This window comes from Neolamprologus multifasciatus, chromosome 10 (genome assembly GCF_963576455.1).
Source record: "Neolamprologus multifasciatus chromosome 10, fNeoMul1.2, whole genome shotgun sequence".
In the NCBI taxonomy this organism is placed as follows: domain Eukaryota; kingdom Metazoa; phylum Chordata; class Actinopteri; order Cichliformes; family Cichlidae; genus Neolamprologus; species Neolamprologus multifasciatus.
In genome coordinates, this window is record NC_140448.1 from 8,455,935 (window position 1) to 8,470,217 (window position 14,283).

The 14,283-nt window shown below is 40.6% G+C and overlaps 1 protein-coding gene across 12 annotated transcripts in view; it reads right to left on the reverse strand.

Annotated features, from left to right (window-relative positions):
- msi2b (musashi RNA-binding protein 2b) overlaps window positions 1-14,283 on the reverse strand; it is a 261,495-nt gene that overhangs the window by 143,171 nt on the left and 104,041 nt on the right. The gene's annotated exons all lie outside the window — the stretch shown is intronic.

Genomic DNA, 14,283 nt, shown 5'->3' on the forward strand with positions numbered 1-14,283 from the left:
ATAAGCGTTACGTTTTTACTGGCTGTGGTTTTCCCCCTTATTAAATGCACATTTTGGCATTGTCGTTAAATACGACGCGAAGCCACACACTGTATATATGTGTCATGCAATAACGCGTTCCCCTGCTACACTTTTGTCTATTTATTTATCCATTTAAAAAACTTAATTATGAATGAATGTCACGTTGAATAATTCATGTGCACCCCGGTGCTGCGAATAAATGGCGAGTACACCTTTGCTTCCTCCCCTTCAGTGTTCCTTCAACCCTTTTAGTAGCACCAAGCACTACTGTAGGTTATTGGTCTTTCTTCCCCTCTGGGGGGTTCTTACCCACTTAGTTCTTATTAAAATCCCTCTGGCATATGAACACACACCCCCAATGACACATGCACGCTCAAACACACACCTACATACACATACAGACACACACACACGCACACACACATACGGACCAAGGACCGTCTGCTGGTACAAACCATTTATTAAAGCTCCTGTGAAGGTCCTGGCAGTCAGCCAGAGGGAGACATGACTTTGGATCCCATTCATGTCCACATCAGCAGAGTAAAATGTTTCTAGGTGTTGATCCATGACAGCCATTATTGCTGCAATCCAGTTTTATCACTGTCAAATTCCACAAAAGAGAAAATAAGCCCTTTTTCTGCACTTTAACAGATTGTCAATACAGTTCAACCAATCCAAACATCTACTGAGGGAGTTTATTTACTTTTGAAGATCTGTTTTGAATAGGGAGGGGAGGGAATCCACCCCCTTGTCATTTTCTCTCGCTACAGGTCCACAGACACTCAGAAATGGCTTAATATTAAGGAAAAAATGTAAGAGATCCAGAGCACAGTATGCAATGATTCGTTACTCAACAATCTTTGCAGGGACATACATAACATTTGCTGCAAATCTGTGTTAATTCTGACAGACATTTCTGATTTAGTTATAAAACAATATAAAATGTAAAAGACTGTTGTGTCTTTAACCAGTGAGAGTTGCTCTATGTGGCTTACAAAGCTGACATTTTGCTTTCCCCCCCATTTCTCAGCTTTTGAGCTAGCTAGCCAGTTTTTTTTTCCTTTGGGGGGGGGGGGTTAATAATCCTTGACATTATCCAATTTGACCTCCTCCTTAGTATAAAGGTAATGTGGTGCTACTTATTCACATGCTATTTTTGCATGGCAACAATGCAAAACCTATGAAGATGTCAACACTGAAATAATAGTAGCAATGGAATGCTATTGAAATTTAGCAATCTGGCTCAACACCAGAAAAAAATAACCAAAACAACAGAGTTGCAGAAAATGTTATATAATTATGGAGACAAGTCAAAAACAGAAGTGGTTGCATGTATTTTTATCTGATGAAGTTAAAACATACTGTATTTTTTGGACTATAAGGCGCACTTAAAATCCTTTAATTTTCTCAAAAATCGACAGTGCACCTTAATTCTGGTTGTGCTTACTGACCTCGAACCGATTTTATGTGGTACAGGGTGCTCTAAAATCTGTCAAAATGTTTTAGTCCGACTTTGGTAAGTGACGAAGCCCGACCGCTTGATGGATTGTCTAGCATTACGGCAACCATAGTTAGAAGCCTCGTGGAGAAATACGTACTGAACAGCTAAGTAACAGCAAAGAGACTGACTCGGACAATGACGAGGGGATCCGGGCATGCTCGATGCCGAAATTGCCCAACTGTTAAACTCAGACACTGAAGATGAAAAATTTGATGGATTTGAAGAGGAATGAACTGAAAAAGTGAGTGTATTGTTCTGCATTTTATGTGTTACAACTGAACAGTGTTGAGAGTTATTGTGAATGTTTTGAATAAAGTTTACCTTATCTGACTGTTTTGTTTCCCTTAATGCGCCTTATAATCCGGTGCACCTTATAGTCCAAAAAATACGGTACTGGATAATGATGTAAGTACGTGACATTTACTTTTTTAATATAAATCCATCACACTTGCTTTTCTTTGGTAAGGTAAAACATTTGATTTGATTATCTGTACCTCTTTCCAACACTAGAACACTTTACTTTCAGAGTTGCTTAACTAAGTCGTTTAACACACTGCAATTTAGAGGAAATTAAGTTGAATAAGTTATTTTATTATTAAAATAATATTTTGCATTGAGGAAATTTGGATTTTTGCTTGTATATGCTGTCAATTGCAGTTGCAACACAATTTTATACCCCAATGGAGTAATTTAAAACACATATCCTAATTTCTGCCTCTTACGGGGTATTTTTTCCTTCTTAATTAATAGCAACGCAATATATTTTGGAAGATTATCTTGTGTGAAGATTTTGTTGTGATACCTTTGTTATCACAGGCAACACATTGTGATACTATAGTATTGTGATTTATGCTGTGATTCCTAATTGTAAGGCAACCTTACAACCTATTTCATTAGTGTCAGCTGAGGTGTCTAAACCAGTATTAAAAAGGAATATGGCTCACCTTATCTGAAACACACAAAACACCAGACACCACCGTGTTTCAGGAATTACTTGTTGCATCTGCCACCAGCTCTCTCTCTCTTGCACACATGCCAGCATTCAGAAAAACACACACACCAAAAGAAAGCAATGGCAAATCTCCACGCATAAACATTCTTAATAAGAAAATGTTTAACCCAAAGAAGTCCACAGCTCATACAGCCAGTCCCATCAACTACCTCCACTCTGCACTCTGAAAAGATACAACCTTGCTCTGTGCTCACATGCCATGCAGAAAAAGTGCAAAGTGGTCTGAAGTTTGCTGTGTCATCAACATACATTATTACCGCGGGTGACATCAGGTAATACCATCAATTTATTCTTTATTCACTGACAGCCATATATCGTATTTAATTTAAAATTACAGAGAGGAAGCGATTGTGCAGGGTTGAAGTAATCATATGGAGCATGAAACTATACTGTCCTAATTTACAGCTTCTTCATCACCTCTATTCAGTACAGAGGGAATGATCTACAACGAGGTGGTCTGTTTCAGCGGTCAGAGGAGGTCTAATGCATTTGGTAGGGGCTGATAACAGTGCTTCACTTTCACACCGAGCACTCAGAGGGAATTACAGGGCTGCAGAGAGGAGAATGTCTGAGTGCTTTAGTTAAAACCAGGGGTAAATGCTATCTCGTGCTTACATACTCCCTGATCCATGCACACTGAGGCTACCTGATCGTTTCAGAGCTTGGTCCATTTACATTTTCGCTCGACATGGCCACTCGTACTGTATATTCTGCTTTACAAAAATCGATTGCAGAGCCAAAGGCCTCTCCTTTTCAGCAGAGCACTGGTCTCCAGCCAAGCCTTACCTGGATTGAGAGATATGAGGATGAAAGGATTGGGTGCACTGAGACCATAGCCGTGGGGGAGAGATTTTAGTGCGGGGTTGAACATGTTCACTTAACGCTTAACAGAAGATGGGTATGGAACCTCTCTGGGGAGAGGTAAGGCAGCAAATAATGCGAGAGTATCTATTAGTACTTTGGTAGTTGTTGCCTGAATCTGAGGGCCTCTATGAACCCCTCAACGACTAATCCATCAGTTGGACATAAGGGGCCTGCCGCACAGATCTTACAGCCTTCTTTCTCACTTTCTTGCTGTATTGCTAAGCCAAGTCTGATTTCTCCTCATTAGGAGCGGCGTTCTTTAAACATGCCTACCCAGCAAGTCCAACACTAAACCCACAAAGGACAGTCTGACCAGTTGCCCTGTCACTTTCTCGCCCAGTAACTACTTTCGCAAGAGAAGACAGAAACTGAGCCAGCGCTTCCCTCTGTCAGTGTGGCACAGTCTCAGCCAGCGTTATTCATCACCCTCACAGTGAAGGCTAAATATGAACACACATATGAATATATGAATAACTGAACGAGTGGTTATTGTTATTCACCTGCACACACTCTGCCGAGCCTGCAAAGTCTTTTGTTTGGAGCCTGTAGTTCTGCTGAGCATGGGCTTTCTGACAGAACGTCTGAAGTGGGGCAGAGGGGAGTGGGAACACAGGTGTTACTGAGTGGCTCTTTTACCGAGAAAGAATGACCTGTGTCTGCAAATGCCCCCTCTGTCTGTCTTCGGAGCTTCCTGCAATGCCCCTGTGCCCTCGTTCTTCGGTGGCTACCACGCTGGCATGAAGACCTGCCATTTGCCCAGATGGTGGACAGCAGGGGTCCCCCCCACACTTCCTATATCAGTGAAGTGCTGCCCCCGAGAGTGTCTGAGATGCAGCTTTAGCCCATATGCCCAAATGAAAAAATACTAAAGCATAAAGATGTTCATCTGTGCATTCAAAAAAACAACTTATGTAGACAGACAAATAAAGATATCTCAACTTGTCTCCTTAGCCTTGTCTTTTATTATTTCATCTAAAAACAGATAATATTATATATAAGCTTATAAATATATGTTCTGAAGCTGGCATGATAACACAACGCAATGTGTTAATAATGTTATTGATTAGAGCACCACACCGCAAGCCTAGAGACTGGTTGACAACCATCCAGCAATTGCCAGTCGCTAGGGAAAAATGAGTATTCCCTGACCATTTGTGAGTGTCTGCTGGAGGTGCTGGCAGTCTCACTGATTTCTAAAGCCCCAATCACTCATGCCCACAAACCATTCGGTGACTCCAGACAACCACTTAGTAGGGAAAATTGCGTTTTACGCTAATGGTTGGCAAAGAGGTTTTTGGTTCAGCACCCTTTTTGCAACCGATTTCACCCGGTGAAAACCAGCAACCTCCAACAACCACTCACCAAGGGAAGCTACTGAAGCAAGTAATCATGTTATTCTGGCACTACAAGAATTCTCTGCTTTGACTGATGAGTCAAATCATTCTTTACACGGCCCCTCTCCTTCACCCAGATGTTTCCATACTGTTAATTTTCAGTCTGTAACACCTATCTGTTTTGGAAAAGCATCTAACAGATTCGTTAGATTTAGATTTAGACGCTAAGTGAAGAAGTAGATGTAAAAACTGATAAAAGGGTATTTTGATTTATATTTTGATATGTTTTATGAGACTATATCTGTTCTTTTGTCAGTAGTTTAGCACACTTCTTTACCTAGCACAGTCCTAATGATACAATGGTATTTATGGAAAATGCAAGAGAAACTCAGTCTTGCTCTCTGTGTTAAATAAACAGAATAAAACTATATGAGAATAAACCTAAATGTTTTTATTGTACTGATTATAATTAATAACAAACAAATCTAAGAAACAACTTGCTGTTTGCATGAATTTTTATATCTGGAGTGAGCACACCGCATACCATTTATCAGCCTTCCATTTCACTTCCTTTTATAAGTACTGAGCTCACAGTGTTGTCTATTGAGTATCGAGTCTATTGAGTGGGATGAAAAGCTGAAAAAGTGGCTTTGTGCCTACTGCTACACATCAGGCTCTTCAAGTTCATAATGTCATACTGACACCAGGAGACAGGCAGTGCCAGGGGTGATGCCCAGGAGTGAAGGGAAGGTCAGCGAAGCTTCACAACAGAACTGGTGCTGATGCCACAGCATGTATGGCTCAAGTGCTTGGCAGTGCATCTTAACAACAAAATGTGACATTTTTAGAAGCTGTCAAATTGCAGTCTAAAAAGCGGTCTTGACTGGGGACCAGGCCAGAGCACCGCTGCAGGGCTTTCAATCTGTCCGTAATGGGAAAGATGGAAGAAGATAAGATTCCAATTCAGCCATTTCTGCACGGCCCAATGTGATCACACTGCAATCCGACAGGGCATTTGGAGAGTTGAGAGAATTCTTAAAAAAGACAGAATATCTTCAAGTATGGCTTGATACTCACACAAATCCCATCACTGCTCCTAATTGTCCAGCTCACTGAAAGTAAGTGATATAATCTGGAAGTATTACCCACTCTGTCCTCAGTCACAAATGCAGCCCATGAGTCTGCATGAAGAATATTACGATGTAATGACAAAAAAAAGGGAAACACAAATACCCAGACTTTATTTGACTTCTGTTTTTACTTTCTTTCTTTTTTAAATTTTTTATACAACAAACTCAATTGCATAAAGCACAGAAGTCAAACTTGTAACATTTTAAAAAACACATTTTGATGACTGGAACCTACATCTTATATAACCAAAGTTTTGCCGCATAAACTATCCTGTTTGCAAACCATCATCTCACTCACTGGTACTGGTTTGAACCCTTTTTGTATTCAAAACTATCTGAATAATTTATGGCATAGATTTAACAAGGTGCTGGATTCTGATCCATATTGACATGATAGAGCTGCACAGTTGCTGCTGATTTGCCTGCTATACATACATGATGAGAATCACCTGTTCCACCACATCCACAGTGTGCTCTATTGGACTGAAATATGGAGACTGTGTACTCCATTTGAGTACAGTGAACACTTTTAACTTTGCTGGAAGCAGCCTTCAGAGGATTGGTACACTGTGGTTATGATGGTTAGCAACAATACTCAAGTAGGTACTAAGTGGCCCAACATGTGCCAAGAAATTATCCTCCACACCATGTCATGACCAGCACCAACCCGAGCCACTGATACGAGGCGGCATGGCTCCATGTTTCATGTTGTTTACACCAGGCTCTGATCCTACCATCTGAATGTTGCAGTAGAAATAAAAACTCATCAGATCGAGCAGTATTATCTTAGTGTCCAACCCTGGTGAGCAGTCAGAATCGTAGCCTCAGTTTCCTTTTCTTACCTTACAGGAGGTGCACCCAGTGAGGTCTTGTGCTGCTGTAGCCCATCTGCTTCAAGGTTCAACATGTACTTTCATTCAGAGATGCTTTTCTTCTACCTTTGTTGTAAGGAGCGGTTATTTAAGTTACTTCTTCTTAGCTCAAAGCTGCCTGGTCAATGTCCTCTGACCTCTGGCATCAACAAGGCATTTTTGTCTTTCTTACAATTTTTTCAGACCAGTCTCTGTAAACTCTAGAGCTGGTTCTCGAGTAGTGAAGCTGTTTTTAAAGTACAAGAAAAACCAAGTACAAAGCCTTTCTTCCCCTTTCTTTCTGAGACTCGGTTTAAACTTCAGTATGTATCCTTGACCATGGAGTTGCACTTGTATTAACAATCTGCTGAACAGGTGTATCTAATAAAATGTCTTGTGAGTGTATGTGGAGAGTTGGATAGCTTCTATGGAACCATGGTGTATTCACATGATTGTAATCACATTAATGTTGTTTTTAGTAACGACCATACCTGTGGAGAAATAATTCAATTGCACAACTAAATGTAGCTAAATTTAAAACAGACAATTATTTATCCATTAAGACCACTGGGCATTACAGCGCTAATCCTATGAACACAAGCAAAGCTCTGAAAGCAAAGCAGGGCTTAACCAGCGCAGCCTGATATCCTGTGTGGCGACACTGTCACGGCCACACGTGTAAGATGTAAATTTATATTCTGGCTCCCAACAGAGATGTACACAGATAAACACATGTGTCAAAGATGATATAGTGTGCAAACCATATTAAACTAAGTTCCAGTTACATTATGCAGACGCAGGAACTTGGCATGACTTCAAAAACTACTCCTGAACAAGAAAAACAAAAACAAAAAAACCAAAAAAAATGCAGAGATAAGAGAGCTTTTTCAAAATTGCAATTAGCCACTCAAAGAAATAGCAATTGCATATATTTTCTGTCTTTGAACAATTGCTACCAAAAAAATGAAAAAAATAAAAAGAGAAACAAACAAACAAACTTTGCAATGGCATTCTGCCAAACCACACCAACAGGGTATCATGCCTCCCAACTGTCCATGCACAAACACTGTCAAAACCCCCATCAACTATTTCTAATTAATCTTCGGGATTCTTTTTGTCACCCTGCCTTGTATAAATGGGCAGCAGAATGCGCCTCAAATACAAAGGGGGGGAAAAAAAGGAGAGGATGGGAGAAAAAGATTTCTTGTTTTTGTTGAGCAAATCTAAATTCACACATTTCCAACAAAAAGCTCACGAGTTGCTGAAACAATACCTTCTTATCTCTAGGAATTGGGAGAAATTTCCGCTCCGTCGCTCTTTTATTTCGGTCTATATGCAACCTGTAGCAGCTGAGAACACAGCCTGCAAAGCCTCTTTGTGCTGCAAGGAGATACTGCTACTCGCTGCTGCCACTGTTACTGCCGGAATCACCTCTTTACCTTTACCCATCACGTCTGGTCTACTAATATCAACAAACTATTGTTTCATCACTCATTGTGTCATGCCTGTGGTGCCGGTGTTAGCTTTAGCTGCCAGTTCTTGTTGATTTTGCAGCGTAAGAAAGACCTAGTAGGTATCTGTTCACCCAGCAGTGGAGTACATAAAGGAAAAAACAAAGCAAAACAAAACAAAAAATCTAATAAGTATTTAAGAAAAAGATGCAAGAAAGAAAGAAAGGGAGAAATAGTCACAAGAAGAGGAACAGAGAGGAGAGGATAGACAGCTATTTGTATGTGGCAGAAGTCTTTTGTTGACAGTCAGCATCAAAGGATTTGTTTCCATGTCCTCTCAGCCTCTGTCAAATTGTCATCAAACCTTCCTGAAATTCAAAGAAGCCTTCCACACACTTGCTGTGACATCAACTCTTTCTCTTTGTCTCTCTCTCAATAACACAGACACACATGCACATTTCATCTTGAAAGAAACAAATAAAAAAAAAAAGTCTCCTCTTCAGGGGCTCTCCAAAGACATACCACTGAACAAAGTGAACTACATTCAGTCTCTCACACTTCTCCTCTCTAACAGATGTTACACTCATAGCTAATGCTATGGGAAAAGAAAGAGCCAAGGACCTGGAAGACAGGGAAAAAATGATGAGATGATTCTAAGTGATCCTATTATGGAGCTATTTAGTCGTGACCATCTGATATGTGGTTCCAAAACATAAGCTGGGACCATGATATCCAAGCTGCTACTTACAGTATGTAGCTCACAGACTAATTTTTCCTCTAACAACTGCTCCAAGAGTGGTTAAGTAATGACAAGAAGGCACAGTTTGAAATATGAGCTCAAAGAAGGAAATGCGTGTTCCTCTAATCTTTTTGAGATAGGGATGGAAAAGCCTGCTCAATGTTGCATTTGGCTGCTTTGTGTTTTGAGTGAAGGATCAGACTAGGAATTCTGACAGAAGGAATATGCTGCCTTTTGAAGTGAAGAGCATTTCTGAACAAAAACATCAACAAGCTTAAACTTTATCTGGAAACAGATTTGTGTCTGAAAGGTTGCACACCCCTAAATTGGCGAATTGCTATGGAACAACTTTATGCACCTTCGTCAACAGATCCAAAAGCACAGCTCGTGGGAAAGAAGCTGGAATCCACCTGGTGGGTTATACACTGATGTATAGTCTAAAAGTAGAAAGTTAGAGGTGTGAGGTAAAAGTGTGAGACCTCATTTTTGCCACTCATTGGTTAGAGTGGAGTGGAGACAACATACAAACTGTGGACAGGACACAATTGATAATTTGATGGCCAGAGGCGCAAAGCACACCTGTGGTGCAACAGCAAGTGTTTGAGTAATATCAAGGCTAACTTGATTTTTTGACAAGAAAAACCATGCATGCATATTGTTGAATACTCAAGCTTTTCAGGACGATCGTTTGCAACGTCAACGATAACAGTGCTCAATAAATGCAGATGTGCTTAAGGAAGCTTCTGCACAATAACTCCATTCTTTGAATAAAGGTCTTTCTGCCTTTTATTCTACAAACCAGCACTTTAGCAACCCACTCTTTCCCCCAGTCCTACTGCTATCAAATTTCATCACAATTACAACAATTGACTCTGCCCTGTAACCTTTACCACATTATGCTGGAGAGTGTCTGCTGCAGCATTTGCCTGTTTCAGGCAAAAAAAAATGCAATATCTTCATAAAAAAACAGTTTAGAACAAAAAAAATAACTGCCTCAAGTACTACTTTGTGAAAAACCATTGGAAGTAATAAAATGCAAGAACCCCTGGTACCTCTGTGTTTTGAATCGAAATATAAAGGGAAAAGTAGATGTCCTGAAGAGACTAGGGTTATTTGGAAGTGTACTAAATGGACCATCCCATTTTCAACCACTTGCAGGTGGCAATCGGGCTTTTATTATGAATGTGCAATTTGAAAGTGCCAATGAGGTTGCTAATATATGTTCACAGTCACTAAGCAGATACAATGCTTATCTTCCAAGCATGCTTGCTCAGCGGGGTAAAGTAGCATGTTAACATTTACACAGTGTGAAAAGTGAAAAGTTGGAAGCAATTCATCTGAGTGAGCACAAATATGTAGAATGGCCAGTACTGCTATTAGTAAAGCTTTGCCACTACCTAGCCTTAAAACAAATATTCAATTCAATTAAATTTTATTTATATAGTGACAAATCACAATGACAGTTGCCTCAGGGTGGCTGCCACTGTAAGGTAAATGACAGACCCTAAAATAATACAGAGAAAATCTAAACAATCAAACATCTCCCTATGAGCAAGCACTTGGCAAGAGTGGGAAGGAAAAACTCCCCTTTAACAGGAAGAAAGGCTAAGGCTAAGAAAGGAAGGGAGACAGGACAAAAGACACAATGTGGAAGAGAGCCAATAACCTGCTATGTTATCTACATACAGACACAGACAGCAGCTTACAATAAATCAAAAGAAACAAATCTGAATGTAATGATATATTCAATCAACCTTAAAGCAGCTAAAATGCCAGCTTAATATGTTACTGAACAGGAAATAGCAATGATGCATTCTGAGTCTCAACTCAGCACGTGTTTGCTGTGTCTCATCCTTCAGCAAAGACATTCAGTACACAGAAACCATAAAAGGGCCTATTTAACTTTACCCATCACAGAGCTCATAGTTAGTGTAGGCTGCTATTCCTGCTAAAATGCTAAAAATGACCCTTTGATATATGAATGTGGCATTTGGTGTTTGTGCACATTTGCGCAAATCTAATTACAATGGATGTCATTCTAACATTTGCATTCAAAGGCCTGGATCACTTGACCAATAAGAAGGTGTAAAAGGATTGAGAAGGAGCTGTTTGTGAGGTCATCAAATATGATACTCTAGCTCAGTGGTTCCCAAACTTTTTTTGCTGGGCCCCCCTTGTTTTACAAGAAAAATGTTCGCGCCCCCCCTCGTGCGCGCGCACGCACGAACACATCCTCCAACCACACACACCCATATTTTGCTCCATTGCGGTTTATTTCACACCTCAAACATTTAGTAAACAATTAAGCAAATACAAGTAATCTGCAGGTAGTAAGAAAATAAACTACTAACTCTTTTACGCTACGTCCGCACCTACACGGGTATTTTTGAAAACGCAGCTGTTTCGTCCACACGTAAACGGCGTTTCGAATCACCGAAAACGGAGACTTTTTAAAAATCCTTTTTTGCGTTTACGTGTGGACGAGGAATACAGAGTTCTTCAGGCAACCTCAAAGGTATGTGCCTTTTTTCACGTCACGCTGTGTGCACGTTATTGTTTACATGAGATGAATTGCAGAATGGCAGATAGAGACAAAATACTGTTAATCTGACTATATGCAGGTTTTACATGCTTACATATACACACACAGTTACTGTCCCTCCATTTACAAAGGCAGAGGCGTCACGGTGTAATTATTTTACATGTAGTTGTTTTTTTTCCTGTGTAATAATATTCAACATTGCTGTCAATACATTTTTCAAAAATGTCTCTCTGTGCAAAATGGGTTTAAAAACATAAACAGCTGTGGGATACTGTTTGTCCGTGATTTGAACCGGGGGAACAAATCGTGGCAGGATCAACCTGATGTTATTTGTATCCCGCTTTAACTTTACTGTATAAAGAGCAAACATCTCCAATATGTCAGGAGTAGTTAGTCATTACAAGAAGTGTTTGTGAACTAAAAATCAAGAATGTGGGATCCTGTTTGTCCGTGATTTGAACAGCCCAGCGCTGCTCCCAACGAAGGGAAAACCAATTCTGCAGGGAGACCTACCTCGGCACTTGTGCAGGTGAAAGGGAAGATTTGCTTCACCATATTTTCTAGTCTTTGGCTTAGAATTAAGTTGGTTTGGAAACATCAGCGATGCTTCATCTCCTGCTTTGCGTTTGTGTGGGCGCCCGTGCTAGCAGTGTCCAAGCGTTGTTGTTTTTGGTTTTTTTTCCCTTTTCATGCCGCGCCCCCCCTGCAATGGCTCTGCGCCCCCCCCTAGGGGGCGGGCCCCACGCTTTGGGAACGTCTGCTCTAGCTCAAGGCAACTGCACTGACTCTTTCAAGTGAAGACGGAGAGGAGACAACATACAGCGGCGCCTGTCTTGCAGTCGGGCAATATTTGACAGCCTTCGCTTAGTCTCTCTTCTTCCCTCACACCCTCGTACACAAGCAATATACAATGGAAGCTGTTGCAATCCCACACAGACGCAAACATCAACGTGTGCGTTCACTGTCAGCTGGTTTCAGAAGTGAAATTATTCCAACTCTCAGGGGTCCTGTTAAGCTCTTACAAAGCCTCAGTGCGTACAGCAGGTAGATTGATTGTGACTTATTAACTGTGAGTGAGCCTAACAGAGTGCATTAAAACAAAAGGAAATGTGATATCCCCAACCATCAAGTGCTTGTTAGAGCTTTAATCAAAGCCCTTCCAAATCTGCATATGGAGTCCTGGTCATGAATTCCAAATGGCATCTTTAAAAACAAGAAGAGCCCACACCACAGAGTCTTGTTACTCAAGAGGACCCTGAAGATATTTTATAAAGATCTTGCTTGGAAATGCTAGAAAAAGAAAATGCTCTGGCTTTCATTCTCATACTAATCACATTTCTCGAAGGAAGGCAGCACACGAGCTCGCTCGGTTTCTTAACTCTTCCGAAATGAGCCTGACGATCATCATTATCGCAAACAAAAAATACCTATAACTAATTTGTACGCAACTCTCACGATACGGCACCTGACCTCAATCTGATCCGGGACAAATGGTGTTTTTGACCGTTTGGTGTTAAATAGCAGGCTGGCAGTCAGCGCTGAGCAGCAGTATTGATGGTAGCACCTCTATTTTAGCTGTGTGAATATGACTGAGAAGTGTAAATCACAGCTATTATATCATCTGCTCTATTCAGGCACAAAGGAGTGTGGTGGGAGATGACCGTTCCACATGCTGGCCCCAGTGGGAAGCAGAATGACAGAAGACAGAAGTGACAATGAACAGGGCAGGTAATTTTTGAAACCCTGCAGAATAAAAATTTAACTCACGCTGCACATTTAATAGCGTAATGTTATTATGAGAATTTCTTGCTTTCAGAGTTGTCTCTTTTATTTGGGCTTTTGGCAAGTTTTAAAGGAAAGTGCTGTATTGTCTACACTGAGTGTAAGACCAACCAGTTCTTTACACAACAGACACAGTTGCAGGCAAGCAAAAGCCACAAGGTTAAATCGCCATGACTCTCTGGCCACAATCATCCTCCAGGGCATAGCAAACAGTGAGCGCCTAAGAGTCCTACAACCCAAAGCCTGGCTTAATTAATTTAAAAAAACATACTGTTATGAAGACTGGAGGCCAATCAATTGGATCAAGGTCCCTAGCTGTCCTACGAGTTAAGCAATTACTGACTGGCTTTTACAACTTTCGACTCACTCCTCCCTCCTTCAGTATATCTGACTTATTTTAAGCCTTTGCTTACTGAATGTTTGCTCAGTGTCACATTCAAACAACAGCATGTCACAGTAGGTGTGTTTTATGGTGGCATGGTGGACTGCAAACTGCATATGATAGATTAACAACAAGAAGTTCCTGAGATATTGTGACAGATTATGGGTGCAAATTAGAAATAAATAAATAGCAAACAAGGGAACTGTTTCCAGGGAGCACTCCAAGTAATCAGAAGTTTCTTACTCATGCGGCGAATATTAAAAACAAACAAAAAGGAAATGTACATCGTACAGCGGCACTACTTATGGATCCTCATGTTTGCTAATGCCATAAGTATGTGTTTGCGTTTTCTATACTTGCAGCATCTTTCTGTATTTGCTTTGATTTTTAATGCCTTTTTACTGCCGTTGTTCTCAAATTGGTTAAGACGTTCGCTTACTTTGCTTCCTCCCCTCCCCTCCATCAGCAAGTGTTTTCTCAAGTTGCAGTTTACTGAGCTCTCAGGGTCACTCTAATTATCTTTGCTGGCATAAATACATCTTTTTTTTTATTTTGTTGATTGCAGCGGCTGCATCGTTATTTTAACAATATAAATATATTTCCAGTATTTATTTTTCTGGGTGGTAAACTACAGGAGAGTGTTCACAGCAAGGTCTGTGAGCAGCTGAGGCACT